At 46.0% G+C, this 25,493-nt stretch overlaps 1 long non-coding RNA gene across 1 annotated transcript; it reads left to right on the forward strand.

Annotated features, from left to right (window-relative positions):
* The first annotated feature begins 3,408 nt into the window (after nt 1–3,408).
* LOC307221069 lies at nt 3,409–11,731 on the forward strand. Its single transcript, XR_013841310.1, has 2 exons — nt 3,409–3,718; nt 11,137–11,731. It is a non-coding gene; the product is annotated as an uncharacterized lncRNA (long non-coding RNA).
* Nucleotides 11,732–25,493: the final 13,762 nt, after the last annotated feature.

A 25,493-nucleotide genomic window follows, 5' to 3' on the forward strand; every position in this document is an offset into this window, starting at 1 on the left:
TATTAATTGCCTTCTAAACAGGGCCAGCCCATCCATGAGGCAAGGTGAGGCAACTGCCTCAGGTGGCAGGATTCACCAGGGCAGCAGATCCCAATGTCGATCTTTCTTCCCCCCTTGTTCCTGATGTAAAACTTTCCTCACCCCTTCTTCCGTGGCAGAGAAAGGGTCCATTCCGGGATCCACCTAAGGGGCCAAAATGTCTTGGGCTGGCTCTGCTTGTAAACAACCATCTTAATCCCCACTCAGCCATGAAGCCCCCTGGGTAACCTTGGGTTGGTCACCGCCTTTCAGTCTAACCTAACTCACAGGGTTATTGTGGGGAATAAATGAGGATCGAGGGAGAATCATGTACACCCCCCTGGAGCTCCTTAGAGAGAGAAAGGGGGATAAAAATGCAATAAATAGATAAAACAAATATACATTGGTATCTCGGGTTAAGAACTTAATTTGTTCTGGAGGTCCGTTCTTAACCTGAAAATGTTCTTAACCTGAGGTACCACTTTAGCTAATGGAGCTTCCTGCTGCTGCTGCGCTGCCGGAGCACGATTTCTGTCCTGAAGCAAAGTTCTTAACCCAAGGTAATATTTCTGGGTTAGTGGAGTCTGTAACCCGAAGTGTTTGTAACCCGAGGTACCACTGTAAACAACAGTAAGAAAGATGAGAAACTGAGAGAAGCTGAAACTGATAGGTTTGTCTATTACTAATCATAACTGCTGTCCCCATTGATTTCAGGCACCTACCTTCCCACTCCCTGCCCCTCCCCATTTCATTTCAAGAAGTACTTCCCCCCCCCCCCACTCAATTGCTGCTCCCATTTGGTAGATATAAACATACCAACAACAGCCATCCGCTTGTGAGCCAAGGAAAGCTGCTGTGTCTGAAACCCTTCAATTTTCTCTCTCCCCTCTTATCTCTCTCTGGGCAGAAGAGAGGCCTCCGACAATGGAAGAGAGCACTTCTACTTTTCAACAAAACATTTGAGAAAGCGATTGAGGATGGCGTGGCGAGGGGGGGATGCGAGGAAAGAGAGAAGCTTTCCTTCACAAAAATAAATGTATTGACCTGGAGATAGACAAGCGAAGCTTGGCTCCTTCCATGCTACTGTCTCCGTTTCCCGGACTTGGCAGAGGATGTCTGATGAATCAGACATTCAAACATCAAATAAATAGAATTTGCCTCTTTGGGTGATTATGACAACTCTGCAAAGCGATAACACTTTGTCAAAGCACACACACACACACACACACACACACACACACATGCCGATTCAGAATCACAGAGCACTGGCCCTCGGTTTTCTCACCCCAGCAGCCTGAGACGGAATCAAGGGATTTAAAACAAAATATGGAATAAATGACCTTTCCTCACCCATCCCCCACCACCTCACCAGTTTAGCTTTTGCCTTTTTAAATTCCCTGGGCCATATCCTCAGCTGGCGTCACCCAGCATTGATCTGCTGACTCTTGCGGAAGAGTGGCATGGAGTAAAGCTTTGGCCAACAGAATCAATATGCAGTAAGGGGGCTTATCTCCTTCCCACATCCCTATCTCTCATTTTCAGCAGGTGCAGAGGGCATTCACGCATTGCAGTCCCAGGGAACACTCTGCACTGCTCCCTCAAAGCCCTTTTCTGCCTGCTGCTTAAATCTCTGTGGACTATTGTTCCTACCCGCCCCTTCGCTTTTAATTGACTTTGTATTGGCTTTACCATAAAAATAATATAACCTTATTACTGAGTGAGACAGGCCATAGAAAGCATTCTCGGGAACATCCATTGCTTCTTTTTTACTGCCAAGTGTCACCTCAGAGAGGGGTGGACTAATGGGAAAGCTGCACAGCCAGAGCCAGCCCTACGGTTAGACAAAGGGAGGCAGTGGCCTCAGGCAGCAGATCCTGGGGAATAGGTGGGCAGACACTGGAGGACACAATTGTTTGTGCCACATATGGGTTGCCCTGTGTTCCCTAAGGTAGACTGCTGTCCTTGGGTGTGGTGGACGGTTCTGCTCAGATTCAACTGCCACTCTGGCTGGCATTTGTATGTGGCACCCTTCACCTCAGGCAAACTGACCCTATACGCAGCCATGACCCAGCAATCCAGAAATCTTGGTAATGTGAGGGTTGGGTGGGCATGAGAGGCTGTGTGTGTGGTCCATCTGACAGAGTGATGCTGTTGGGTTTGGAACCAGGAGATGGCTCACCTCTTAGGTCATCCTTGGAATCACATTCTCTCTGTTTCAATACCCCAGTTATAAGCAGGGAATAGTTTGGGTTACGGAAACCCAACCTCTACAGAATGTTGCTAGGCTTGTTTGTGAAAGCTCTTTCAGGTACCTTCAGATAGTTTGCTTGGCCAGGAACCCCCAAACTTAGATAAAATACAGTGGCTAGATAGGCATTCTGTTGTGCTGCAATTCTTTTAGTTCCTCCCAAAATTCATAGCCCAGGCAGGAATTGGCTATGTTGAAATTATCTGAACATGCTGATGGGAGTTGTAGTCCAAAACCCATGGATGACACTCTACAAAGTTTTCTGCATCTGACTTCCCTGCAGGTCTCAGCAATGAGGCGGCCACTTCAGCTCTTGCTGTTTCTTGGACTCCCTTGGCTTCACCCGATTCAATCTGGGTCCCATTCCCAGCAAATTTGGGAAGAGGGAGGGCAGGCAATTAGTAAACGAATCATTGAGCTTTAGCAGCTCAGAGCTGTCACATGGAGATGGTGATAGGCAGCATTATCATTGCTCTGTGGGGCACCTGGGACCAAGAAGGCTTGAGGAGAGACAGAGGAAGAAAGAGAGGGGATAAATATATAAAAGTGAGGGAGATAGCAGTGAACAAGATAAGTGTTTTTTTTTTCTCAATGGGAGGCTGGCAGAGAGACAGATTCTAAACCATAAAGACAACAATGAAGTGTACTGTAGAGCAGCTTGGAATGCTCTCTTTTAATTAGCTGCTGGTACAAAGAAAACCACTTTCCTCCTTGAAAGAAATACTGCTTCTGGTTGTATGAATATCATATAGCTGCTCCATCAGTAATAGTCAGCAGCAAGTGTTTATGAATCTACTCTGTGGCCAGGAAACTTCGGGTTTCCCCAGCACAGACTAGAATGCTGTGCCACCAATGTCACAACTGTCCACAGAGTTTAAATTTGCAGACTGAAATCTGCAGTCCCCATTAAATTTGCAGACTGCAATCAGCCATGTCCACATTGCAAAGCCCAAGCGTTGCATCCCAGCAAGTCCTGCAGCACTGCAAAGGATCCTGGGTAGCCTCTTCCTGAATTAGGCTCCACAGCCAATTCAGCTTGAGAGCTGCATTCCATTCAGGGCTAAATGTTTTTGGATAGATGTAGCTAAGTGGTAAGTAATCCTCTCTCATCTTATCTCCCCAATATGGCCAAATTCTCTGAGGGCTGGAGGTGACTCGCAAGACAGCGCTCATCTCTCCTGGCAAATCAACTGCCGCTCTTGCTCTCAGAAACCTAGGGGCATTGTCAATATTCTCTATCCAGGAAGGGCCGGTCGTCTTGACAGGGCTGCTGGTAACAAATAAAGGCAAACAAGAGCCCATTGTGAAGAGAGGAAGATCAAGAATGTGTGACCCAAATTTATTCTTACTTCCTCTTCCCAGGAAGCCCCTCCAACAAGGTCAGGACTGAGGTCAGTGGTGGGATCTTCTAGCCCACCAGGACCCCATCGTTGACCTGTGAGGTCATTTCAGGTGAGCCACGCCTACCTGTGTGACACCTGACACCACACATGTTGCCAGGTGCAGGGCAGGTAAAGATGGGGCTTGGCTGAAAGGGGTTTGCATACACAGGTGACCAGCTGCTCAGCATTGCTGCAAAGGCCAGCTCAAAGGGCTTTGCAAGGCTCAACCAACAGCAAGAATCTCTCCTGGGGATTCAACCTTCTACATGCTCTCCCACTAAGCTATGGCCCTTCCCCAAAGCACATACATTTATTCATACACATAACCTAAGAGTAATTCTTTTCTATTAATTCAAATGCCCAGGTGACTTACGACTCAATAATCAAGCAGGCCCATGACAGTGAAAACCCCATTTAAACCAGTTCAGGTTACTGAGCAATATCATTTCCAAAGTGTCTGGTTATAAGTTCTAAGGACGTGGTTTTGAGTTAGCTAGGTCCATGAATTTCAGTGGGTCTACTCTGAGTATGACTAACATTGGATACAACCTTTTCTTTTTTAAAGAGACTCTGGAGTCATCCTAAATATTTTGGCTGCTGTGGCATCTGATACTGTTTTTTCACATCATTGTATTTTATTCTGTCGTTGTAGGTTGTTGGGTTGTTGCTTTTTTACTGTGTTTATTGTACATTGCTCTGATCTCCTGAGGAATGAAGATATAAACAATTTTAAATAAATACATTTTCCAAAACTGCTAGTGTTTGGTATTACAACTGGAGCAGGGCAGCTGAGCCTGAGCAGGAGCTTGGGTCTCATATGAAGGCTCTTCTGGGGCTAGGAGCCTAATATTTATTGTAGGCTTGGCCAATCCAGGGGACAGATACTGCCAGCCAATCACAAATGATGATACTGCTCTTTCTTCTTTAACCCAAAGGCCCATTTCTTCACAATCCCCTTTTCTCAAGATTATTTGAGAGAAGTCGTAATTTCACTCCAAATTTCAAGACTCTAGTCTTAAGGCAGGTCTGCTTGGTCTATTTCAGCTGGGACAGCAATTCCCAATGACATCTTTGCATTGGCAATGAATGCAACTGAAAGAGGGGCTAATGCAAATCATCAGCATTAATGATAATAAGAATAGTTATTATTACTATTATAAAAAATACTTGGTGTTGCTGTCAGTGCCTTTTCAGAAGAGGATCTTAGAGTCTTGTAAACATTAATTAATTAGGCAACAAAAGGAAGCTAATGAGGGAGCTTGTTCAGATCAGTTCTTGACTGTTCAGTGTTGTTCCAGTAAGCATCATGGGGAATTTCACTCAGTTTGCTCCATCCTTGATGACTGGCAGCTGAATGTGTGAACCAACTCCACTGAAAAGCACAGGGAATTTCTGTCTGTAGCATTTGACATGTGTTGGCTTTTTCACACATACAAGTGATCACTTAATGCAGCCCTCAAGTGTTAAGCATGTGTGAATGATGGGTCAACCAAGTATTTGCTTGTGTGCAGGAAACAAGGTTGTTTTTCTGCATGTATGAAACTTAACCCTAAATATCTCTGTGAACATGTGCATAGGAAGCATTGGGTGTCTTGTTGAAGGGCTGGGTGGCTCAGTGATAGAGAAGCTGCTTTGCATGCCCTCCCTGGTTCAGTCCCAACATCTCCAGGGAGAATCCAGGTGAAAACTTGATTAGGTAGGTGAATCATGAATGCTACCCTGGACTACAGAGGATAGTCAAAACAAAATAAAAAAATTCCTTCCAGTAGCACCTTAAAGACCAACTTAGTTAGTTCTTGGTATGAGCTTTAGTGTGCATGCACACTTCTTCAGATACACTGAAACAGAAGTCACCAGACCCTTCTATATAGTGAGAAGGTGGGGAGGGGTATTACTCAGAAGGGTGGTGGGATTGGGTGATTGGCAGATAGCTGTGATGAGCCTAAATAGCTAGTTTTTTGCAAATAAAATCGCTCAGATTCGGGAAGAAGTAGACTCCACCGTGGGAGCAGGGCCGGGGTGGGAGAGTGCTAGAGTCCTGTCTAGTCAAGTTGCGTGGGATCAATTCCAATCTGTTACCTCCTAGGATGTGGACAGGCTGCTTGGACGAGTGAAGCCAACCACCTGTCTCCTGGATCCTTGCCCATCCTGGCTTATAAAAGCTACCCGGGAAGGACTGGGCGATGGGCTTCGTGGGGTGGTGAATGCTGCCCTCCATGAGGGAGCCTTCCCAGACCCGCTGAAAGAGGCGGTTATTAAACCGCTTCTTAAAAAAAAACTTCAGATGCGGCCACGATGGCCAACTACCACCCAGTCTCAAATCTTCCATTCTTGGGCAAGGTGATTGAGTGAGTGGTTGCTGAACAACTCCAGGCACACCTGGAAGAAGCAGACCATTTGGATCCCTTCCAGTCGGGATTCAGGCCTCATCATGGGACTGAAACTGCCTTGGTCGCACTGGTTGATGATCTCCAGCGGGCTAGGGACAAAGGTGAGAGCTGTTTCCTAGTTCTGCTGGATCTCTCAGCGGCGTTTGATACCATCGACTATAACATCCTTCTGGACTGTCTTGAGGGGCTGGGAGCTGGGGGCACTGTCATACAGTGGTTCCGCTCCTTCCTCCTGGGCTGTGTTCAGAAAGTGGGGGGGGGGGATGAGTGTTCAGACCCCTGGACTCTCACTTGTGGGGTGCCTCAGGGTTCTGTCCTCTCCCCCATGCTTTTCAACATTTACATGCAGCCGCTGGGAGAGATCATCAGGAGGTTTGGGCTGGGTGTTCATCAGTATGCAGATGATACCCAGCTCTACCTCTCTTTTAAATCAGAACCAGTGAAGGCGGTGAAGGTCCTGTGTGAGTGTCTGGAGGCGGTTGGAGGATGGATGGCGGCTAACAGATTGAGGTTGAATCCTGACAAGACAGAAGTACTGTTTTGGGGGGACAGGAGGCGGGCAGGTGCGGAGGATTCCCTGGTCCTGAATGGGGTAACTGTGCCCCTGAAGGACCAGGTGCGCAGCCTGGGAGTCATTTTGGACTCACAGCTGTCCATGGAGGCACAGGTCAAATCTGTGTCCAGGGCAGCTGTTTACCAGCTCCATCTGGTACGTAGGCTGAGACCTTATCTGCCTGCGGACTGTCTCGCCAGAGTGGTGCATGCTCTGGTTATCTCCCGCTTGGACTACTGCAATGCGCTCTACGTGGGGCTACCTTTGAAGGTGACTCGGAAACTACAACTAATCCAGAATGCGGCAGCTAGACTGGTGACTGGGGGCAGCCGCTGAGACCATATAACACCGGTCTTGAAAGACCTACATTGGCTCCCAGTACGTTTCCGAGCACAATTCAAAGTGTTGGTGCTGACCTTTAAAGCCCTAAACGGCCTCGGTCCAGGATACCTGAAGGAGCGTCTACACCCCCATCATTCTGCCTGGACGCTGAGGTCCAGCGCCGAGGGCCTTCTGGCGGTTCCCTCATTGCGAGAAGCAAAGCTACAGGGAACCAGGCAGAGGGCCTTCTCGGTAGTGGCGCCTGCCCTGTGGAACGCCCTTCCAGCAGATGTCAAAGAGATAAACAACTACCTAACATTCAGAAGACATCTTAAGGCAGCCCTGTTCAGGGAAGTTTTTAACGTGTGATATTTTAGTGTATTTTTGGTTTCTATGGAAGCCGCCCAGAGTGGCTGGGGAGGCCCAGCCAGATGGGCAGGGTATAAATAAATTATTATTATTATTATTATTATTATTATTATTATTATTCCTCAACCTCAGCCCTCCAGATGTTTTTGGCCTACAACTCCCATGATCCCTAGCTAGTAGGACCAGTGGTCAGGGATGATGAGAATTGTAGTCTCAAAACTTCTGGAGGGCCGAGGTTGAGGAAGCCTGGGGTAGAACTATGGCAGCCAATAGGGTGGAGGCAAATTTCCTCTTCTAAAAGTTCCTATTTTGGCACAGCAGAAATACCTGCCCAAATCAGGTAGACACTGCAGATCTTAGCCTGTGTGATACCTTTGTTTTTATGGGATGGGAAATATATTTGATTCAGTCCACATTTAAAGGTAAACTTACTTAATTCACCCTTCCTGAAACAATGCAAAAATCATTTGAAATTCTCCCTTCTTTGAATTTTGCAATGCTATTCTCAAGTAAGGTCCCCTGTCCCCATCCCCCGCTACACATACCGGGGCAAACTATATATGAAAATGGAAACATTTGAGAAAACATGCATAACATACACTGTATTAGGGGAAATATTTAGGCAAAAATATGTGTATTAGCATAAATTCACATCAAAATGCTGATGAATTTTTATGAGACTGCTTCAGCTTTTCCAAGAACATTTGTGTAAAGCAGTGGGTCCATTTGATTCAGCTTAGATGGGTTTTTGAATGCTCAGAACCACTCTGCACCACTCTGTCCTGCTCCTAGCACAGTGCTGAAACTAAATACCCATGGTAGCACTAGTATATCTGTGTGGAGGTCTATATTGGAACTGACAAGCCAGTTGGAGCAAAGAGCACTGATAAGCCAATGTCAGCATGATCCCATTATCTGAGACTGGTATTGGTGGGAGAGACCAAAGACGTGACATAAATTGCCAGCCTTTACCAGCTTTGTTAATTGCATGAGAGCAGAGTCTGGCACATAAACACCCCGCCAACCATTCATCAGCATTCCCTCCTTGCCACCCCCTAAAGCTCAGAGGCAGATGATAAAGTTTTTCCATTTCATTGCCGGAGAGCTCTGAGATTCCCCGAAGAAACAGTAAATCCCCTTTTAGCTTGGAACTGATTACACACCTCACTTTTGTAAGAGCGTGATAAAGGCTTTGGCGGAAACCCAGTCGGCAGTATATCCCCCCCCCTCCCCTCCAATCAAAGCATTGCGGTTCCTGCCAACAGATCCAGAGACCTTAATTCATGACAAACACCCCAACCCTCATGAGGGCTCCAAGAGTTACCCATCCCTGCTCTTTCTGTTTTCTTTGTCCACACTCTCCAAGCCCCTGACCATTATAGTTCCCACCCCTGGTCCTTCCCAGGCCCATTTCCTCTATTACTGAGAACCAGAGTTGGGTCTGCCCCAAGTGGACACTTGGGAGGGATCTCCAGTGAATGGAAGCTCTTTGACAGGCAACCTGCACAGAATTTTGCTTAATCGGTTGCCATTAATTTGATTTTAATTAATTTTTATAATGAAATATTTTTAGAATGTGTGATTATTTGATTGTTTGATTATTTGATTATTGTTAGCCGCCCTGAGCCCGGCTTCGGCTGAGGAGGGCGGGATATAAATAAAAATTATTATTATTATTATTATTATTATTAGTTGTGTCTGTTTGCAAACCCACTTTTGTTTTATGTACATTAAGAGTTTTAAGTGCATACATAAGGAATCAGTGTGAAGAAAGAAAGAAAGAAAGAGAGAGAGAGAGAGAGAGAGAGAGAGAGAGAAGAAAGAAAGAAAGAGAGAGAGAGAGAGAGAGAGAGAGAGAGAGAGAGAGAGAGAGACCCATGAGGAAAGAAAACCCAAGAAACCCAGGTCCGCTGCAAGTAAACACTTTGAGCTGTTTTACAAACATACTTTAATATACCACACCACTGAAATACAAGTCACACCTTAGCTAGGAGTCATATGGCTATTTGCATTTGGTCAGAGAAAGTTGAAGTTTGAGTTTCTTGGAGCTGATGGGGAAGAAGTAGAAATTTGATGGGGCTGCCCGCCCACTTGCCCCTGCTCAGTGTAAATATTTGTAAATAGTGGAAGGGATATTACAAAAAACTTCCATTATACCTCCTCACAAGGAAGTTGATTCTGTAAAAGTCCCAGCCACTGGAACTTCCTATCACAAGGAGTTGCTACTATATCTATACTTTTCTAGTGATCAGCAGGTACAGGGCTATGTGTGTGCCGGTTTTCACCTTCTTGAAAAACTGGAAGTACTTTAAGCATTTGGGAATATAACTCATGCCCCCTATTCCTAGGGAGAGGTTTACAAATGGCAAATTCTCATTTCATGCTTTGTTAGCAATTAGTGTGTCTTCAACTATACACATAATAAATACAAGCTTTCTAGGGTGCCTAGAAATATAGTATTATTATTTACAAATTTCTTAACCACAGTTCATCGTAAGGTCCCAGGGTGGGTTATAGCAATTTAAAACTCAATATAAAAAACAGTTTAAAACAAATTATTGTCACAGACCGATTATGTATGTTCTGTTAAACATTTTCGAGTAGTAAAAATGTCCCATATTCATAGGAAAATAATTGCTAATGTGTCTCTTTCAGATTAGGATTATATGTGTACGAAATTCAACACCCCCATCTCTCTCTCTCTCTCTCTCTCTCTCTCTCTCTCTCACACACACACACACACACACACACACACACGGACTTAAACTATTTGTGATATAATTCGAGTTCCCCCACTTTGAGAGAATTGTGTATAAATGTCCATTTTTCATTGCTGCGAGTAATCCAGTTATCTCTTGCATGTGCCATGTAGAACCAGCTGCTCAGTCCTCTAGCACATGGCACTGTATCTTGGGAATTTCAGTTCCCCACTTCCCCCATGAGTAAGTGGGGCCCAAGTGCCACCATCTATGCACAGGGGACAGATGCAGCTCTCCTGTTCCCATGATCTACAGCAGTTCCTTTCCCTTCTCTCTTGCGACCTTTATTTTTAAGCAAAGAAAACAACCTGGATAGTTGCAATCTGGAGTACATACATTCTAACGAGGCAGGTAACAGTTGGGATCCATTAAATTTAGATTTGAAAAAGAACAAAAATGAAAAGAATTGTAGCTCAGCACAATATATATTTTCCTTCCTTCCTTCCAGGAGAAAAAGAAAGACTATTTCAAAAATTGCTGTCATGCTCCCAGACTGATCCAGAGATGGAAAGAAAGAGGCAGAATTAAGTGCTTTGGAAAGCTGTCAAGGATTCCTCTGGGAGCTTTTTCTAAAAATCTCTTTTCCAACTCTCCCTCCCATCAAATATTAAAAATGAGATTATTGTCGTTCTGCTGACAATTCAGTCTTTTTTGTTTTTCCCCAGCCAGGTGTTCCTGCCTTCATAACATGAATCACTGGCCCCAGGCTTTTGGGGGGCCATCCTTCCTGTTCAAATGAGGGGCACTTGAGGCTTCATGTCCTGCTCTTAGCCAACTTTGGACCTCTTGTCTGGGTGGGAGTAACAATAGATCTACCTGGCAGTGCAACACATGGGGGTGGGGCTTTTGATCTGATTCTCATATGGCAAGAAAATGTTGATGAGCTAAAAATAATTGCTAGGCCACATTGTGTCAGCAGGTTGCATTGTCTCACTGCACACAGAGGCATCTGCTGGCACGCATGCGTGCAGGCAGGAAGATTTGCAAGTACACTCTGCAAACAATAGCACTAGCTCCCACATCGGCTCCCGTTGCTTAGATACTTAACACACCTTACACATCTGAACTCTTGTGCTTGCTTTGTCTTCCTCTCCAGAGCCAGCTTCGTCAAGAGAGGGGGCTGGGGAAGAGGCCATCGCTACTCCACCCCCTTCATCAGTAGTGGGCAGGGAGCAGCTAAACCGAGTCTGTGTGCCAAAGCTGACATGAGATGACTCATCTAAGCAAGCCAAGCCGCATGTAGGGATGAGATGTTTGATTTGAATTTTTATGAGAATCGACCAAAGTCATGCTTCCTGAAGCAACACATGAACTGAGACGTGGATATATTTCAAGATTCACACTCCTCTGGACTTTGCAATACAGTTGTTCGATCAAAGACCCCATGCCAAAATGCATATACTATGGAGACACTGTGCTAAAAAATTGCATATGCTAGAGAAAATAGCATAAAGCATCCGCTTAGGAAATATGACTTGTAAAAATGCATGCAAGGCCAAATGACATTCAAATATACATATCTCAGACCTTCTGGATACTGACACCAAACAGTTACTGCTGTTGGGCGAGAGCTGTTGCCCAACTCTGCAGCCGCTGTCTCCTGTGCTCTGAGGGATAATGATGTCTTCTGAGTCTGAGGAATCTGGTAAAGCAACGTCTTCTACCTAATAAAGTCTAGTAACAGGAAACAATGCCTGCATACCATCAATGCCTTCTTTTGAGCTTGGGGTGAGGGAGCTGAGGAGAATATGAAACCTTCAGCCTGATTATCAGACTCTCATCATTCTTCAAGATGAGAGCACCATTAAGCAGATTCCTGTCCCTTCCCCCACCCACTAGCACACAGCCACCATCATCAGGAGGTTGGCTGAGACAAAGGAAACTTTCAGGCTTTTTGATCCAGGGCCAACCTGAGACAAATCCTTATCCCGAGTGGCTGTACCCTACAAGGTAGGTGTGCCCCAAGTTCCAGTACAACATCACAGAGGGTCCTGGCCTCAACCTCTCAGATCTCTGAGTGTGGGTCCATTTATTCTACTCATCAGGATATAGGACCCTTCCTACCTCAGCAAGTTATGGGAGTTGTAGTTCAACAACATCAGGAGGGCCATAGCCCCTACCATCTCTGGTATAATCAAAATTCTTTTTGCCCCAAATATTTTGTCTGACCAGAGGTGAGGTGCTCTAGAAGTCTAGGTACGTCCTGTGGGCCATGAATTAGCTTCCCCTGCACTCAAAAAATTTCACAAATCCTACTGAAGTCAGCTTTGCTATGCTAGAAAAGCCCCAAAGTGTTTCTGTCAAGTAAGAGCCCCAGGGTCCACTTTGAATTTTGATTTAGGAGACTGTGTGGCCACATGTTAGTCTGTCCCCAGCTTACAGATAGGTAGCCGTGTTGGTCTGCCATAGTCAAAACAAAACAGCTTAGGCATTCCACAGGACCTGAAATCCTCCCTTCTCCCCTCTCTCCACTCTTTATCAGCTTCCCTCCATTTGCTTCCCTTCAGCTTGGCAAGCTGCCACCCCAGTGAGCAAAAGAAATCTGCACTTAAGCACGGATATTTAAAGCAAATGTTGGGGGGAGAATTCAATCTGTAAGTGGGAGGGCAATATGCTGGTTTATATATTAGCAGCAGCCAGGATGATATCAGCAGGCTCGGCAAAATGCAGAGGATCTCAAGAGTTGCAGTCGGGGGCGAAAGGGGACCGGCAGCAATAATGACAAATAATGACGCCTTTCCTCCTTCGTGTCTAAGCAAGGGCTCCAGATGCATTTCTGGAAAACAACCTGCCTCTCTCTTCTACTCAGCCCCCAAATAGTCCCTCCCGGAGCTCCAGGAAGCTCTGAGCCGCCGGTTGCAAGAAGGCGTCTCTCCAACAGAGAAGTTGATGCTATAAATTCCTTTCCTCCCTCCTGCTTATAATAATAATTATTACTTGAGGAGTAAAATGAGCAAGTTGCAGCTTTTGGGTGATTATATACTATATATATAATATAAAAGGGGGGCTGCAATATATCTCAGATTCCATTACATAATGGAATTCTCCCTAAAATACATATATTTTAAAGAACTCTTGGCATAATAGGCAGCCCTGCTTAACCTTGGGTGCAACTGCATTTGCTCGCAAGCCTCTCTGGACAGATTGGAATTTCACCAGCCAGCCTTTGCCCATCTGTAGCCACAAAGCCCAACTCATTTTGTGAATACATGAAACAAAAAAAAGGAAAACAAAATCCCATTGATTTTGACAATGGAAAATCTGGACTCTTTGTTGGGAACTGATGGGAGCCAGCCACAAGCCAAGATTACAACCTCTTCTGGGAACTAGCAAATCATGGATGTCCCAACCAGCCAGCTGAGCCTGGTAGCTAATAAATCACCAAGCCACAGTGTTGCCCTGTCCTTTGCTCTCTACTTTGTTGGCAGAGATCTACACCAGTTGCCTTTCTGCAGCCAATATATCCTTCACAGGACAAAACTATAAGGAGAGGGAACCCTCCTGGAGGCTGTATGGTCAGCTCAGGCTCACGTTAAGGCATCCAGCTTGTCGGCTGTATTTTCAAACTCCCCTCTGGCTCCATTTTTACAACATCTGTATGGTGGAAGTTTTGCTGGAAAATGTGAAGGCACAGCTAAGGTTTTGCAACAAAGGCTGACATTCACACTGTGAGGCAGCAGGATATTGATCTATTTCACTATTTGTTCTTACAGCCTACTCTTCACCAAACGGCCCCTTGGAGAGTTACAAAAAGATCATATTTAAAATATGTGCAAATTATCATTGTTATAAAATAAAACCACAAAACTAACCAGTGACAAAGTCAACCAAACAGCAGGCCAGAAGGAGGGAAGACTAAATGCAGGGGTAAAAAGATGCATCCTGACAAATGCACATATTTATGCCATTGTATGCCTCAGAGGGGAAGACATTCCATGACCTGGGGGCCACCACAGAGAAGACCCTCTCTCACACCACTGCCCTTTGAACCACAGAGGGCTATAGCTATTGTGATGCAAGTCCTCACCTCTTCCAAGATGAAGCCTTGTGCAGGGTTCAGGAGGAGTACGATTTGCGAGCAGAGCTCAGATGCTGTTCCAGCACCAGTCAGCTTGTAAATGAGCCATTTAACGGAGAAGCAGTTGCAAGCTCTGATGTCACTGAAATGTGCCTCTTAAGCGGAAGGGGCCTAGCCGACCCTAGAGCAACAGGGCATTGGAACCATGAGACTCATTTGACGGACTTACTTCTGGAGCCTCACTCTCATCTCTTGAAGAAGAGGAATCAGATTCCATTTCATTGCCCTTGCATTGCCAAGAGGGCCTCCTCAGCTTTCCTTAACACCTGGACAGGTCAATGTGGGAGGGTCTGCTCCTTCAGTTAGTGAGAGGGGACTCCACAGGCCACCTGTTTGGCTTCAGCTTGGAAGAAAGAGGAGGGTTCAGATTTAATGCCTTAGCATAGAGGTTTAATGTGTCTCTATATTCTTATGGGGGGACGCAGGTGGCGCTGTGGGTAAAAAGCCTCAGCGCCTAGGGCTTGCCGATTGAAAGGTCGGCGGTTCGAATCCCTGCGGCGGGGTGCGCTCCCGTTGCTCGGTCCCAGCGCCTGCCAACCTAGCAGTTCGAAAGCACCCCTGGGTGCAAGTAGATAAATAGGGACCGCTTACTGTCGGGAAGGTAAACGGCGTTTCCGTGTGCTGCGCTGGCTCGCCAGATGCAGCTTTGTCACGCTGGCCACGTGACCCGGAAGTGTCTCCGGACAGCGCTGGCCCCCGGCCTCTTGAGTGAGATGGGCGCACAACCCCAGAGTCTGTCAAGACTGGCCCGTACGGGCAAGGGTACCTTTACCTTTTTATATTCTTATGGGTGCTAAGAGACTCTGGGGGATTTCTCAAGCTTCTGCTTCATTCCTTAAGGAAGTCAGACACGCCTGTTTCTTCCCCTCCCAAGCTCCTATCATCCAAGCTGCCATATTGGCCCTGGAGCAGGTGAGCATCTCTGCTATAGAAGCTCTCTCTCTCTACATCCCCCCTACCCCCACCAACACCTTACCTGCTTCCCATGAGCCAGGTCTTTTGCCATGCTTTGTCACACATCAGGCAGCACCACCAAATAGGCAGATATGCCCTAGTGACAAATGCTACAGCAACCAAGCACCTGTGGTGTAGTGGGTAGAGTGTCAGGCTAGGACCTGGAAGACCAGGATTCAAATCCCCACTCAAATTTGAAGCTCACTGGGGGAGCTTGGGGCAGTCTAGCCTACCTCACAAGGTTGTTGTGGGAAATGAGGAGGGGGAGAGCCTTCATCTCCTTGGGGAAAATACAGTGTGTGTGTGTGTGTGTGTGTGTGTGTGTGTGTGTGTGTCAGTGTCCCTAATCTGTTGGAGGGTGGGGGTGATTCCCAGCTGCTGGCCAGCTTCCTAAAAGGTGGTTGTCAGTAGCTTGCATCAGATAGCAAAGGAATTGGTTGGTAGCCTGTGTGTTTGGGGCTGTGAATTTAATTTTCCACTCTTGGCATGGTATTAATTCATTCAGAGGGCGAGAGTATATTGTTTTGACCACTCTGTTTTATCTTCTTCATAATCTGATTTAGAAGAAGGAATGGAGGAACTCAATGAAAAGAGACACAGTTAATAAGCTTGAGGGTCACAGGCTTGTTACTCATGTAGGTGGATGAAGCTGTGGTAGAAAATCACAGAAGATTAGCTGCTGGGGCAAGATGTATTTATAGCCGGCCAATTACATTTTGCCTGCTTGCTCAGCCTGTTCCCTGCTTGTTTCTGTCACTTCTTGAAACCACCCTTGACAATATAGGGCTACTCCAGCCATTGTGGGTGGGAAATGAGGTGGCCACCTCAGGCAGCTGTTCTGGGTGTCATGAAAAGGCAGAAAATTGTGTGTTATTTATTATGTTTACTATTAAGTATGGAGAGAGACTTGTGGGACTTTCTGCCTCAGGTGCCAAAGAATGTGGCCAGCTTTGGGTATTATGCACCTTGATTGTTGTTGATAATGGGGGTGGCATTTTTTGCTCTGTCTCGGGCAGCAAAAATGCCTGGTTCCAGTCTTGCCTTGATGGTGTGGTGTTGTGGATAGTGAACCTGGACATGGCATCAGTCAACCATCAGATGAGCAGCAGTCTTCTTCTTTTTCTTTTTAAACATATTTTTATTAAAGATTTCTTGGTTTACAAAAGAATGTGCAATGTCTCTTTTTACAAGTTACATTTTCTACATATCCGTTTCATTTGTTGAGACATTACTGTTAAATTAGGAAGAAAAGGGGGACAGAGGTGGAGGGGGCCATGGTGAGTGGGGGTGGAGTCGGGTGGCAATGCTTCTATTTTACTTAGTGTATGTGTGGGGTTTTGTGTCAGCGTCGCTTGTGCAGGTTCTCTTTACTATTCGCTTGTGTTCCTTTGGTGGTGAGAGAGGTTGGAGTTGGCCTAGGCTGTGGTTGTTTGTGATTGGCTGTGGTGAACTTTGTTTTCATGTGTGAGTGGGGTGGGTGAGTGTTTTTGAATCAGGTTAGCCATATCGATTTGTATGCTGTTGGTGGATTCTTGTCATCTTGTTGGGCTGTGTATGTGATAAAGGGGAGCCATACTGGGGTGAAGGCGTCTTCTTCAGTTTGTCCCCATGTCAGTTTCAGTTTAATGGTCAGTTTTTCTAATAAGGCTGTTTCTCATATTAATTGGTACCATTGGTCCATGCTTACTCCTGACAGGTCTCTCCAGTGTCTGGCTATGATGTTTCTGGCTGCTGAGAGTAGGTGGGTTATGAACTCTTTATGATGTGAGTGGGCATTATTATCTTGGAAGATGTTTCAGCAGTCTTCTACCAGTTGCAAACTCCACCATTACTGAAAAGGTGCCTCTGCAGTTGAAGGGACCCAGCAAATTCCCAGGAGTCTTTTACTCTTATGGCATAGGAAATACCCTGTAGTGAGTCCTCTGAGTCAGAGGGCAGCAATGCAACATCCTCAGGCCAGAAAGGCATTGGTACCAAGGGTTCATCTTGAAGATGTGCTTCTGGGACTGGCCCTGCATGCAATGCCCCCTCTGACTCAGAGTCCTTGATCTCATCATTGAAGAAGGGAAATCTGATCCTGGGCTTATGACACCCCACTTCTTCTATCCCCCATAATGGTGTGATGTGTCATCTCTAGTCTCCTCACCCTACTTTATTTCATTGCCTGCTGTAAGGCTGTGGCAGCTTGAAAGCAGAGGCAACACACTCGTCCAAACTTGGCTGAATAACAGTGCCACCACTACAGCTGGCCAGAAAGTGTACTGATGTTTTCATCCCAGCAGAGAAGTCAGCAAGCCTCGCTCAGTTCAGGCTGAGATGTTTGCAGGCTACTTGGAATGCTGCTGAACCACAAGGTTACCTCAGGCTGGCAGCCTCACAGTATGAGGTCATCACATCACACATTTTAGATTAGTAGACATTACCAGGGAAGAGAGGGGTGAAGATGCAGAGCTGATATTTGGGTCATTGGTTCCATGATCTCCACAACATTTGTGTTTAGCCTGATCTAGAACTCAGTCCTCTTGATCCCAGGGAGACTGAGTAAACATGCATTGGATTGGGCTGCTCAACCATCACTTCTTGAGTTTTGGAGGTTGCCCAATTGATATTATACGAAGATCAAGAAAAAGAATCAGGGTAAGAAACCAAGGAGATACAAGGAAGGGGAGAAAGATATGAAGAAAGCATCGTAAAACATCCAAAGCCCCATGTTTATGCCAGAAAACATCCCAGGAATCCAAATAACAGATGTCACAGGAAGATGTACAGATCTTGTAAGAAAGATGAGAAACTGGCATGCTGCACCAAGCAGATGCAGAAAGATGGAAGGATGTGCAGGAGGGTTCCTCACCCCTTGCTCTGTATGTGCTCAAAGTCTTAAGGAGCCACACTGAGAGCTGAGGATGCTGGTCCCACTGACATCCCGCTCCCCGCCATCCTGAAGACCTTGCATTTCTGCAGCATAGTGGGAGATGATTTTTCTTTTAAGGAAGTGATAGTGTGTGCAATCTAAGTCAGCCAGTGTGTAGACTACAAATTTTCATGCCTCGGCAGTGGCTGCTTGGGTCAGAGGCCTGGGTTATTGCTCTCGCTGCCTGGACTGATACTCTAGCTGCCAGACACTGGCTGCCTTCGCTTGAGAAGAGAAAAAGAGAATCTGGGCATCAGACCTCAGCTCCCAGTGAGCTTGGGGAAGGGCTGTAACTCAGCAACTGAGCATCTGCTTTGCACACAGAAAGCCTCAGGTAGGGAAGTCAGAGAATTCCAATGGAAACAGAAATGGGAGCAGAAATCGCTGATGTTTGCTTATTCGTCCCATGTCCGGAGCGGAAATCAATCCAGCAAATGCAACCAGTATTTGCTGTTGTTGTTTTCAGTCCAAAAACAATGCATAATTGATGGCTTTTCCCCCATCCCCATTTGCATTGTGTTTCCTTTGCAGTGAAATTAATTGATTAATTATGTAAAACTCCACCCCAGCGGACAGCAAGACAAATAAAGTGGCTTTTGTAAGAAGCCAAAGTGCAGAGGAATGGGTTGAAACAGAAATGGATGCCTTGCACCCCCTGTTTCCAGGTTCGATCTCCAAAGGGCGGGGCTGGAAAAAGACCCTGGAGGAGAGGGATGGACAGATAAATCCACCCATTTTGGTTTCTCCTTGCTTCCCTTTTTTCTCATCTTTAATTCAGTTTACACAATTTCCACATCATCAGTCTCTGTGTGTTCTTTTTCAGAAGAAGATGAAGAAGAAGAAGAAGAAGAAGAAGAAGAAGAAGAAGAAGAAGAAGATACTTCCATGCACATTTCTTTCAATATGAATATTTTTACACAATTTTGCTGAAGATGCATATTTATTGCAGGCTATCTTCCCTATTATAGTGCCTCTTTGTACATTATTTTACATGTGTGTGTGCATCTATCTATAATTTCTGCCCTTCCCCTCTACATTTGTTGCTGTTGGAGCCCTGCATCACAAAATTCGGAGAGCCCCAAGAGAGCCCCTGCCAGTCTGTGAGCAGACAAGTCTGAGCCACACTGGTCAATGGAAAGGCAGAGCTGCTGGCATCTTAACCTCCTCACTTTTCTCTCCTCCTGCCATGGGACCACAGCATTGGGAAGGAATTTGTAGGCCACCTGGGACACAAACATGGGCAGCATTTAAGTAAAAAAATGGGGTGGGATCATGAGCAGGGGGCCAACTGCCCCCTTAGATCAAGTAAATAAATAAAAATACTTAACTAACTGACCAATCTTGTCACAGATAGCAAGGTTCTGCCCCGTGCAATAAAAGTCCTGGCCCCCAACAAAAATCCTGGCTACGCCCATGGGTGGAATGAGTATGTTTTGAAAGAAGTTCCTATGTCAGTACTGCTGCCGGTTCCTGGGGTGGCTACAGTGCTGAAACGGGATCTGTCTGGACTTGCAATGGAAGTCCCCACTATGCATACCTCTGTCCTTTGTGGGGCACCAGCAGAGGCTGAACATGGAGGTAAAGTGGTCTGTTTTCTAGCACAGGCCCTCCTCCCATCTCCAGGTTGGTTCCTTCTGTATTGGCTTAGCTATAAAATGTTTCCAGTTCAGGCCTTGGTCATTGACTGGGCAACACTCAGATTTTGATGATGTCTGGGTGGCTCCCCCAGTCTTGCTCAATGTTGTCTCTTTTTGTGTGAGAGAGAACTTGGGTAAGCGTCTCTCCACAGGCCCCCCCTCTGCTGTGAGTCCATGGCCTTTTGTCAGTTGGGGGCTGTACCATACCAAGATGCTCTACCATACCAAACCTGGGCACCATCCCTGCTCTTGCCGCAGGTGTTGCAGCCTATTCCTTTTCTTCTGTCTCTCCCCCTGCCCATAATCCCACTTTCCCATTCACCTACCTGCTCCCTTGCCTTCATCCTTTCCTGTTCATAGTGGCTTCTTGCCCAAAATGCTGGTGTGCAATTGGTCCTCCCTCTGGATTTGATCATTCTGTAGATCTGCTAGAGACATTTCTGGTGCCAATCCTGCCAGGACTCACAAAGCGCCTGCCTGCCTGCCTGCCTGCCTGCCTGCCTGCTCAGCTGCCAATGGCCTGCCAGCAACAGCGACTTTCCAGGTAAATGGCTTGCCCATCTTGCCCATGGTCCTGAGATGGTTAATCCCCCCAAAGCATGTCAAATGTAGGATTGGTTGCAGCCCAATGACAGAATCTGAGGACTGTGCACCAGCCCTCTTATGACCACATAATTATTTAGGTGTTGTTTTTAAGAGCTGCTGGGCCACTGCTCTGTGCTAGGCATGGGAAGTTGCCCCGACAGAGAAAGGAAGGGAAGAAGAGGCTTTACTGGCTGAGCTGTGTTTTTGGCTGGCTGATTTAAAGCCTCTCTAAGCTATTGTTGTTTGAACCGTTGCTAATGAGATTAAACTGGGTGTGAAAGGCATCTCACACAATAGATTTATCTGAGTGCTTTTTAACAGGCAGGGAAAGTTGCCCACTGCCACTGCCTCCCCCCTCCCCTCACAACAGACATCTGCTCTTCCTTTTGTTTCAAGTTGCCTTCTTTGATGTCATTGTCAATGACTGTGCAAGAGTCTCAGGGTAGTCTGGCTTGAGGTCGCTGTGGTGGGGGCAACTGAAGGCATGCAGAGCATTAAAGAAAAACAGGAGGGGGTCATTTCTGCAAATCCATGCAAGCTGGAGACGTCAGTGTGGTATTTACAAAGAAAAGCAATCGATTCTGGGCACGCTCAGAATGGACGGAAACAATCCACAGTGGCTATTATTAATTACTAACTTAATTTAGCATTATTAATAATAATTGCTTTGGGCAAGCTACAAAGACATGCACTGCCAGCCCCTGTGGAACTGGGTGAATGGAAGGCTTGGCTGGGGTTCAAAAGTAGCATGGCAGGGGCACCATGGTGACACTGCAGCCACCCTGAGGAACTGGGGACTGAAATTTGCTCTACTGTCAGGAATTTGAGGAGATGACCTTCTTTTCCTGTAAACCTTCAGTAAGGAAACAAGGAGGGATTGTTAAGTTATTCTCTACCAGGGCCTCATCTCTGCTGCCAGTTGCCTGTCTACTATGTGCCTGGGTGAAAGGAGAGTTGAAGCAGTTACTTAAACATGTATTGGGAGGGATCCCATGAACACCGCATCCCATGAACACCGTTGTGCCAACTCCTCTCCTCTTTGAGCCACAATAGGAGAAAACAAACCAGAGTGCTAACTTAGCACTGCACATGAAGCAGCCCCATCTCTTCCTCTCCTGAAGCTGGATGGAATATGGGCTGCAGAGAGATGGCTTGAGGGTGGTCCTGTTGGAGCTAGACTTTCAGCAGAGCCAAAGGAAAGGCCTTGCAGCTCCATTTCTTCCTCTCCTGCAGCCTGATGGAATATGGGCTGTGGAGAGATGGCATGAGGGAAGGGCCTGTTAGAGCTGGGCTTTTAGCATGTGAATTCTGCTTGAAAACAACAGTAGCAAATGAAAGATCTGTACCAAGAGATCCCTGATTGAACCCAAAGCCATAGTGACCTGCCCAAACCATGTGAATGTGTGGCACACAATGTTTTCACAGGACGTGGCAAGGAGGTGTGTCTGCTGAGCACTGAAGTTCCACCATCCCCGACACCAGGCACCACTGTTCTGATTTATGAGATGCCCATTCTGGACCACAACTGCTAATCTAAATTTTATGATCAAGTTATCTCAAATTTTATTCTAAGATGCTGTGATCAGAAAGCCCACACACCTGTGACAGGAAAATGTTAAGCACATTTCCATATTCTCTTGTTCACATTTGCAAGTAGGCGACATTTAGCTAACGAATTTCCCAGACAGGCCAAAACACACAAGGAGGGTGCAAAGCAGAGCTACTGGGCGGGGGTGGCCTGGGGAAATAATCCAAGGGCCAGAGAAAGGGGGTTGGAGGAAACAAAGTTCCTTCGACCTGTTTTAAAATAAACACATACAGACAGATAAAGGTGTGCTGATGCTTCTTCTTGGCTCCATTTTGAATTGGTGATCCAACTGGGGAGATTTGGGGCATAGCAGTCTAAGACCAATTATGACTCTGCAGGCACCACCACCAAAGGATCTGCCCCACTTCATGTCAGCTTTATTTTTGATATTAGAGGGAACACAGCGTAGAATTAAAAGGCAATGAGGTAATAGAAAGTGAAAGGAAAATTAAGGCCTGTATTACAAGGAACCAATCAATATAGGACTTTATAGGACTTAACAAAATAAAAGAAAAAATATTCCTTCCAGTAGCACCTTAAAGACCAACTAAGTTAGTTCTAGGTATGAGCTTTCGTGTGCATGCACACTTCTTCAGATACAACAGGGATTTATAGGACTTGTTCCATAAAGTCTTCTAGTCTCAGAAAAAGATGTTTTGAGACTACTCCAGTTAACAGATGTTGCTATTCCAAGTTTTGAAGATATAAATTCATTCTGAGTTTTATATCTCCTATTAGTTTCCAGTTCTGTTTTGTGTTTTTTAAAACAAAAACAAAAAACAAATACAGTATCAAATTTTCTCTTAGGAAATTTTTTTATATGGAATTTAAAATGTATTTTATTTTGTTTAAATGGCCTTTAGTTTTGACCTCATTCTCAGAACAATTGATCATTTCTTTGTAACTTTGGATGGTTGATCTTAATTTATCATTACGAGATGCCCAAGTATGGGGTGTGTGCCTGTTTTAATTCGCAATAAACATTTCTCCGGTGCTTCGCAGCCCCCCTGGCTACCCACACTTCCTGATCTGAAAAAGCCCCATGGGAGAAATTACCTCATGATGTCTTCCTCTAGGTTCTTTGATTGAAGTGTGGCCCTCTGGGAAGGCTGCAGAGTTCAGATCACTAGTGAGATGGTTTGTAGAATGAAGGAAAAGACCCCCCCACAAGCAACCCTTGGCCACCTCAAAAGTAAAGCAAGCAGAACAAAAATCCTGTACCCCACCACAAGAATTTCAATGACATTTCCTCTCCCCTTTGATACCAACATAAAATCACCAGAGGAGCTTGCTGGATCAAGCCTGTGGCCCATCTAGTCCACTAGACTTCCAGAGATGGGAATTTCTTTCCGACTTGTTTTCTAGATAATTGATGGAGAATGGTGGAGCGAGGAGGGGAAACCACAGGAGAAAATTCAAGCACAAGTCAATCTATTCTATTCCGGTCCTGATAAAGGTCAATTGGAGGTGTGTGTGTGTGTGTTCACACATCTTAGCCACAGTAACAAGCAGAGGATTTTGTCGATCATGCGAGGCCTATGTGCTCCGTCTGCCGCTGCAACTGTGTTTGCTAATTAATGGCGCTTCCCCCAACCGCTGGGGTGCTTTGCTACTGATGCCTGCTTGTGTACAGACAAGGCCCAGGAGGTTGCACAGACAAGACACACCAAGGCTCGGAGGACAAATGTTTCCCCACTAATAGGCAAGGTGGCCGACTCCCAGCATTCTCCCAACATCCTTTCCCCTCTGGGCAGCTTAAATTCTCTTGCTGCTGCGGAGATCTAAAGGGAGAGAGGTTCGCAGAGCAGGGAAGCGAGTGAGCAGAGCCATCTTGCCAGGGAAGCTGTTGTGGGGCTGCCACGTGGAGTTGCCAGACCTCCAGGTTTGCCCAGCCCTCTCCAGGTGGGTGAGACTGCATAATACACACATACACTATGCAACTACCTTGCAAGTTTCAGACTGGCAGGAGCTGGCTGCAAATTAATGCATATACTCTCAGGGTGGGGGATACTCAGAGTCGAGAGAGGATTTCATGCTCTTTATTCAGCTCTTGGTGATGAGGAGGAATGGAAGTTCCCCCACAATATCTGCTTTATATACATTATTTACACAATGGGCTGCATGTGATTGGCTAATTCTGGGATTCTCCTGTAGGCCAATCAGGTTGTGGATTCACTTCCACCTGGAGCTGGATTGGGTGGCTCCTGCAGACCAATCATACTGCTGCATTGTTCTAGGACCAATCAGACTGCTGCATTTTGGATCCTATTGTTCTAGGACCAATCAGACTGCTGCATTTTGGATCCTATTGTTCTAGGACCAATCAGACTGCTGCATTTTGGATCCTATTGTTCTAGGACCAATCAGTCTGCTGCATTTTGGATCCTATTCAACTCAGTACATAACAGGGAAGTATCCCTGGGGAAGCTCTTAGGTCTCAGGTTTGGGGCCTGGCATTTCAGGATTTGGGATGCTCCTGACCAGGCAACTTTATTGCCCTGTTCTGTGTACCTCTTTGCCGCTCCTTTGGTGATTAGGTGGGGAAATAGAATAAATTACAGCTGGGAGAAAGCTGCAGATTGATCTACTAGTGAAGTCAGAGGACATTATGCACAGATCTCCTTGCTACAGAACCCAGCTTTATCCTCTTTATTTATTTGTGGCACTTGTAGCTGAGATCAGGATTCTAAATGGACTCCAGCCTCCCCATTTCACCCTCACAATAACCATAACTTTGTGAAGTATGTTGGGTGAGAGAGTGACTGCCTGAGAGTTGTCCTGTGAGCCTTGTGCCTGAGTGGGGAATTTGAGCTTGTTTAGAGGCCAAACTGCACAAATCTCTCCCCGTCTCTAGATGGGACCGCAACTCGAGTCTTCCATCTGCAAGAAGAGCTTGCTGTTGGCTTCACCACAGACAGGCAACTTAAGAGTCTAGGTGTCCTTGGCAAGTGAACCCAGGGCAGATTGCTTCATTAAAGGAGGGGGGCTTGAGGCGCCAGACAGGGAGGACCCCTTCCCCCAAGCAAATATACCTTTAAGAACAGGCTGATCCACAAAGCAGACAGCAGGCACTCTGTCTTAATAGAAGCTCCTTGATTTTGCTTCTGCTTCTTTTTTTAAATGTTAATACCGCAGGCCCTGCATTTCCGCATAATAGAAATAATCATTATTCATTACCTAGCTCACTTTAAGCATGGGAACTGCCTATTGCTAATAGCCAGGCAGGTGGCCTGTTAGTGACTAATTAATTTCTCTAGTACACTTTGCTGCACACATAGAAAACAGCTTTTGAAGTCATAAAATTTCATGCTGTGGCCTGGGAGGTTCTGGAAAGAGGGGCCTGAAGATGGAGGGGGTTTGGAGAGGGCTTTGAAGGAGGAGAGGAAGGAAGATGCTTTGTGGACAGGGAGGGCTGCCCCAGTGCCAGGGAGGAGCGGGACTAAAGGGGCTGACAGTAAGGGTAGACCAAGGCATGGAGGTGTTGTAAAAAGGGTACAAAAGGGAGGCAAGGCAGAATGATAGATAGCTTTAAATGGCAGGGCTGGGAAAATCTGATGTTTGGCGCTTAGCATTAGGGATTAAATAAAATCTATCTAATTAAATTTGCATTTAAAGGCAAATCTACCTGATTTGCACTTCCCTGAAACAACATGTGAACCAAAACACAGCCACCCATCAAATTTCACATTATTTTGCAATG

This window comes from Podarcis cretensis (genome assembly GCF_951804945.1).
Source record: "Podarcis cretensis genome assembly, chromosome: 8".
NCBI classification, from domain to species: domain Eukaryota; kingdom Metazoa; phylum Chordata; class Lepidosauria; order Squamata; family Lacertidae; genus Podarcis; species Podarcis cretensis.